The sequence below is a fragment of the Protopterus annectens genome, chromosome 15.part0 (assembly GCF_019279795.1).
Source record: "Protopterus annectens isolate FY-2018-M chromosome 15.part0, PAN1.0, whole genome shotgun sequence".
In the NCBI taxonomy this organism is placed as follows: Eukaryota; Metazoa; Chordata; order Ceratodontiformes; family Protopteridae; genus Protopterus; species Protopterus annectens.
Genome location: NC_056749.1, coordinates 222,064,961 through 222,072,490, shown reverse-complemented (window position 1 = coordinate 222,072,490; position 7,530 = coordinate 222,064,961).

Below are 7,530 nucleotides of genomic sequence, written 5' to 3'. Positions count from 1 at the left end.
TCTACGTATATTTTGTACATTACAAAATGGGCTTATACAGACAAATGATTGGTGTCAAAGCCATGGACTTAAACTAAATGAAAAAAAAAATGCATTATCATCCCCATCAGCAAAGGAGAAACCTCTGCTAATTGCAACATTAATAATATCCCCATAAGTTCAAAACCAGAGGTGATAAATATAGGAAAGCAAGTCAATAGCAGCCTTAATTTTGATCACCTGGTGTCCACAGTAGTAAGGAAGGCCTTCTATGTTGCACACCTCATAATCAAGGGTATAGCATTCAAAGCTGAGGAGGTTATGACTCCCCTGTGCTTGGCTCTCATCAGATCAATAATAGAGTACAGTGCCATCTTTTGTATGTACCTCACCAGACATCTGCAGAAACTGGAGAGGCCATAGAGGTTTCTCACCAAGAAAATTCGGGCCCTACAACACGTCATACATGGACAGACTGAAGCCACTATCACTTTAATCAGTATCATATCGACTGCTTAGAGACAACCTGTGCCTGCCCTACAGAGCAGTCTGAGACACTGCCTTGATGACGCTGCTGTACATCCAGAAATCCAATGGGACAAGATTCACTCACTCTAGGGATCTTAACCTAGCCTGCGATATTAGCAGGACATGCTGGACAGGCAGATATGTGTTCCAGAGGTTGCCACTGCTGTGAAACAAACTCCCATTTATGTATAACAGAGCTCCTCAATGACCCTATTTAAGCATAACCTGAACAATTGGATGGGAAACCATAAATTTACAATGGGGGTTCCACCTATCTCCCTCTTAGACAGGGGCAGCTGGTGCTGATCTTAGATTCACAAGCAAACAAAGACTATATATCTTGGTCCATAAGGAAACAAGGGAGTAACATGGCTAGGTTTGTAGAGGCCTTAAGGCCAGTAGCCTAGTATCCTCCTATAATCCTTTGAACAGCCAAGGATGCACTAGGTAATTTAACAAGGGCAAGGAAAATGTAATAGGAGAGCTAACAGACCATTTGAGGAGACAGAATACAACAAAAGAGATGTTGGCTAACATGTATGCCTTAGTTCTGTAAATCAAGAGCAACTATAGTCTTAAAAGGAAAATAATGATTTACCATCACTAAATAAAATATGACTGCTCTGCACAATCAGCCACACCCCTGCAGCACAGTAACAAATTAATGAACCAATCCATCAGTGAGCACCACTGACCAGACCTGAAAGGAGGAGTGCAAAAAAGGATGGGCACATGTGTTATGGGAATAAAGACTAATTAAGTTTTAGTTAATACCTGCCAGTGGTATACAGCCCCAGTGAAACATTGTGGTAGGGAGAGCTGATATCTTGTTTCCTGAGGAGTACAGTAGAGAGCAATCTGTGGGTGTTGTATATAATAAGAAAAAAATGAGTGGTGACATAGCGAGGGAGAAGAACATTTCACAGTGAATAAACCTTCCAGGGATTGGGTAATATGAAATCAGGAGTCCCTTGAAAAGGTGAAAAATCCTGTCCCTTAATACTGAGGAAGATGTGAACACTATTCAGAAAAGTAAAAAAAAACAACTTTCTAATGGCTCCAGTCACTGTTAATAGCCAGGAGTCTGTCTGGGCTGCATCTGTAGGGTAAAAAGTATACAGGAGATGTAATATTTCCTTCCTGATCTACTAAAATTTGTTAGGGCAGAAGGAATATTTACCCTAGAACATTTATATTTTTCCAACTTAAGTAATACAGTTCCAAGCAGTGGTAAGAATATGTAGATCATTTTAACATTTATTATTAGTTTTAAATATTTATATATACCTTTATACAAAAAAGAGAGAAATAAAAAAAAAAACTTGAATACATATTGTTACAATCCAGTCAAATAAAAATATTCTAGACTGGCAAATTAGGTATCAAATGTCATTCTTTATCATATTTCTTCAAAAAGACTTCTAATTTTTTCCAACATCCAAAATTATTAATTTTACTTTTTGATCTCATTTTAACAATTTTTTTATATAACACAGCAGCCAATTAAAAACATCATAAGATAAATGTGGGGGATTCACATTTCCACTTTTTTTGTAATAGTTTTCCTAGCAGCAACCATTAAACTCCACATTACAGATTGATAGTTATCAACATCTTCTGGAAATGGTATATTCATGAGGACTGTTGATCTTGCTTTATTACATTTGTCTATTCATGTGTTACTAATCTGTCTTGGTTTCTTTTTTACGTCTCCAACAAACTGATTTGTTTATCTTACAATTTTGTCATTTTATATGGTACCACCACAAAAAATATAACCACACACAGGAAAAAATTCAGAACCTTTAAAAAAAAGCCCTGTAGATAGTGCTTCAGGTCTTGCTTCCAGCAAGACTTCACCAAAATCTGTTTTACAGTGATCTTGCATGCATTTAAATATCCACGCTAAAAACATTACATTATAGTCTCCACCAATAACCTCTAAACAATGTAATTCAAATATTTGTAAATGCAAAAATATTTTTTAAACTAAATAAATAGTTACATATATAAAATAAATTAAAAATAAGCCTATATCTATGAAAATGTGTTATGTTGCACATTATAACTTCAATTATGTATCATTAATAAAATGTTTACATTATAAATTACATAGGGTGCTCCTCAAATTTTACTTGCCCTGTGTTTCAATACACTATATATACTTATAAATTCATTCATTCCTGGGTACGTTGTGGCATTCAACCTTAATTGTCACAGCATTCAGAGTGTTCTAACTTGTTTTTCCATTCCCCACCTCCACATGGAATATTTATTTTTCCAGGAGTGAAAACCTAAACCCCTCAAATTCAGGAAAACAATAATGTGTTTCACCAGGGCATTAAAAATATCTTGCTTTTTGATGGAATACGTGCACTGCTAAATTCTTTTCCTTAAATATACCTCAGTTTTCCCCTAGAGCACACGTTTTACAGCTTTTGATGTATTACAATTAAATTTGCCCTACTTTGCCACCTGTTAATATAATCAAAAATACCCTTGTTCCCTTCCTCATTTATAAAAATACATTGTGCAGAGACCACACTTCTTCATTACAGTCTGGGTCCCTATATGTGTATTATTTATTATTTTCCAACATCCTTTTGATGTTGGACCATTTCTTGAAAATAATGTGGGGCCTCACTCCAATTGTCCCAAAAAGTAAAGCAGAATTCATAAGAATACCTCAGAATTTTAAAACTGCATCAGTTATGACACTACAGTTAACTGAATATTGTAACACAAAGAAATGATCACAATCAAAAACCCTTTGCCTTTTTCCTAGGTTTCTAACGCCAGCTTCCAAGATTGGTAATGGAGAATTCGCATATCTGTTTGTGTATGTCTTTCCACTGACCTTACTATGAAGGATCTTTCCAATATACAGGTATAGTAAATAAAGCTGCAATGGCATATGATATGATGCCTGGAAAGCTTAGTGAGCACCTTAAAATTGCATATAAGTTACATCTGTAACATATTGTCCAATGCATATGAAGATAGCTGTGTTTAGACTATATGTACTGGGTGCATACAATGCTGAAATAGTTATTATGTAGGTAGTAGTTATTGTATAGATTACACAGGCAATTTTTATTACACAGAATGCATAGGCATGTAACAGTATGGCTTACTTTATGATGTATTGATTTGAGTTCCAACTATTGGTTCAAATGCTTTGTAGAATAAAATGAGGTATCTTGCCATTGCCTCTTAACTACTTGCACATGGCTTCTTCATGCAAATGTGTTATTAGAGCTTTCTTGAAGTCCATTAAAGATGGTAAGAATCTAACTTCAAAGGTAGCTGATTCCAAGTGACAGGTCTTAGTCAGGAGAAAGTTTTTCACCTACTTTTTATTTAAAGCCTGTCCTATTGTGACTCCTAAGAGAGTAAGCTTCTTTTGTTTTACTTTTTAGTATGCTTGCTCTTTTAATGGCAGTTTTCTCTTTGGGTGGGTGGGGGGGCAATAACAATTTTTTATAACTTTAAATAGGAGAATGCTTAAAAGGAAAGTCACCTTATCTGTTACTGGGAGCCATTTCAATTCTATAAAGATCAAGTTTAAACCTACAACTTACCCAATCAATCCAGAAAATATCTTTCTAGCTGGATAGCATTTGTCTGCTGATTTCATTTTTTTTATTTTTGCAAGGTAATCAAAAATAAAAATAAGTTTAATAAAGGGGTTAGGAGGGTGGCCTAATGGTTAAGGTGTTTGCCTTACAAACACAAGGTGCAGCATTTGAGTCTCACAAGGGATAATTAGCTAGGGTTAACATGGCTCGCAAGGGCAGTTAGCCTAGTACAAATTTATGAACCTATATATAAAATAAAATAATTATTTTAGCATGCATGCTGCTACAACACCCACGATTTAGTCATTGACATCATCACTACTAGCAGCATGATAATGTGATTCTCTATCCAGTTGTTTTCATAAGTAAGCCTGATGTGGAGAACTAAAAAAAATAATTTTGCAACTTTGCTTATGCACCCCAACAAAAGTAATATAAGTATTCATTAAATGCTCCTCTAGTCAGAGTGCTCATTCTGTGACTTTGCTTTTTCTTCTTCAGTTTATGTGTGATTTACAAGTGGGGAATGTATCTCCAGTAGAAGAAACAAACTTAAACCCTGAAAGATTTAATAGAGCATGTATTTTACAGTTTAATTTAGCCACAGACTATATTAAGAAAATTATAAGCAATTTTTGTTACATTTTAGCTGATGACACCCACTTGTCCAAAATAGTATGTAATGGACCCAATTTTATATATAGAATGGGGATGAACATCAAACAGTTAGTGGAATTAAAGAATTACAACATCAATAGTAATAAAACTAGTGGACTGAGTATGTTTAATGGGACTAGAAAATGTGGGTCTTGCAATCAGTGTAAACACATTTTGGAAGAAAGACAGTTACAGCTTGGTAATGTACATAGGAGTAGAATTACAAGCAAGGCAGGTAACTGTAACAGTAAAATGGTGGTATACCTAAGTAAATGTCAAAAATGCTCTGGTTTTTACATAGGAAAAACAGAGAGAAATTTTAGGAAAAGGATATACGACCATTTATACTGTATAAAGACTAAAGATAATAACAATGCTCTTTATAGACACATTAATAGGGAAGGGTCTGACCATGTATTTAATTTTTTTATTTTAGAAGTAATAAAGGCAGACCCTAAAGGAGGAGATAGTAAGGGATTATTGAAATATAAGGAAGCGAAGTGGCAAATTTTGTTAGATGCCACAACTCCCCCAGGACTGAATGAATACATTTCAGTAAAACCATTTTTGGAGATTATGTAAAAAATTTTTTATTTCATCTAGTCTTTATCACTTAAAAAATATGCATTATTACTTTTATAATATATTTTTTGAAAGAGTTTTTTTAAAAAAAAATTTAAAATGCTTTTTCAAAATATTTTAAATAATAATTTTTTTTAGTAATCAGTTTATCAATTTTTGTTCTATTTATACTTTTTAATGTATTTTTATGGAATTTTTTATGCATAGTATATGTAGTTCTTTTTTATAATATAGAGTGATTACATTGTGTCCAGCATTGCTCAATATATGTTATATTTTGAGTTATATTCTGTGTTATAGTGTGTATTGAACACAATTATGTATTTATGTTATTGTTGGCACAGAATACATTTTATTTCATATCAACTTTATTCATTCAACAGATTACAATTTATTGTATCAGTGGTAATAATATCATATCAGAATATTAGTCAGATGCATTTAGTAGTTTTATTTAGACATTTTTGTATTCTACAAGTTTTATTTATTTACATTTGTATTTATATTAGTTTTGTACCAGTATGGTTGACAGGAGGTTTATGCCTATGAAATACCTTCATGTGCAGTACTCATATCACTTTAAATTTGTAACTTCCTGTTGGCGCCAAAAAAAGCTTAAATTTGGTGATGTAATAACTGAAAGCCAGTTCTGATGAAGCCCAGTTTTTTTGGGTGAAAGCGCTTAACTAGCTTGTTTGTTTGCTTGTTCTTTTCTACCAGTTTGTCCTTTTTGCCATCAGTTTGTCTGTTAGTTTGGAGTTGTCCGCTTTATTATTTTACGTTATATTAAAACGCGATTGACACACAGCTTGGTTATCGTGTTTATTTCTTTATTGGTAGAGGTACTTATCGGCGTTCTCGCAGAAATTTTCAGTATCAAGTAAAAAAAGGACTTTATTACAATACTGGATACATGGTGACTGAAGGACAATTCATTATCTAAATAAGTTCCAAGGTCCATAACTACTGGATCAGTTTTCAAGAGTGTATTGTCAATGTGGTAGTTACAGGGGACATCATGATGCTATTACACATTTTTTTAACATTTAGTTTCAGGTCATGGATTTGACACCAGGTATTTTTTTGGGAAAGGCCCTCCTGGAGGATCTTGGTGTCCCTCTGGAGAGTTTATGACTGCACCAAGTTTACAGTTACCTACAAACTTGGGTCAACCATAAACCCTTTATGATAGTTTTGACCTCTGAAAAGTAAATGCCAAAGAGGAGTGGCCCAAGGACCGAAACCTGGGGTACACCTCTAGTGACAGGTCTTTTGGAAGAGTTAAGGACACCCACCCTAATTTTCTGTTTTCTATTAGTGAGCCAGTTTGAGACTAAGTGTGCTACATGGATATTTATACTTAGCTGGGTGAGTTTATCAACTATACCAGAGTGTGGGATGATGTGGAATGGCTTTGTAAAGTTTTGATATGCTGTGAGTACTGATTTTCCCTCATCCATTACTTCAGTAACTTTCTCAAAGAAGTCAACCACTTGAAACAGATGTGATCTGCCCTTGACTAAACTGAAAATGGCTTGGATCAAGAGTTTATATGTTGCCTACAGCCTTATTTATTAATTCCATAATGATCTTTTCCATAGCCTTTCAAATGAAGATGGTCCACCTTATCAGTCTATAATTATACAGGTCCCACTTTTGTGCAGGGAGATGACTATTGCTATCCTCTGTTCATCTGAAACAAACCTGTTTGGAGGCTGATACTGAATAACCTCTGTAGGATGGTTGGCAGGTCCTATTTCATGCTGGCCATTACATATCCTGGTATGTTACCTGGCCTCACAGAAGTAGTGATCTGATATTGTTAATCCTCATTCATTCCTTATGTATGGGTATCGGAACCGATCCGGCAATTTTCCAAGCTCGCGTCAGCTTCAAACACTCGAGCTAAACTCTTACCCACAATCCCTCTCTCCTCGTTGTTTGGACCCAATGTTAAAAGCACACTGGCCAGATGTGAACAGGATGGTAAGACCCTTTCTGCCGTAGGTGTCCGTTATTCTTCCCCTCAATGTGCTTTCTCCCAAAACCAAAGGAGTGGGAAAATATGGTTCAAGAAATCTCAGGGTCCTTTCCATGACACACAGGCCGAGTTCTCCCGAAGAGGCAGAGGGGGAAACCCACAGGGAAGACGCTCCTTTTGGGGTAGAGGGGGTCTGCATAGCCAGGGTTCCAGGGATTCTTTCCC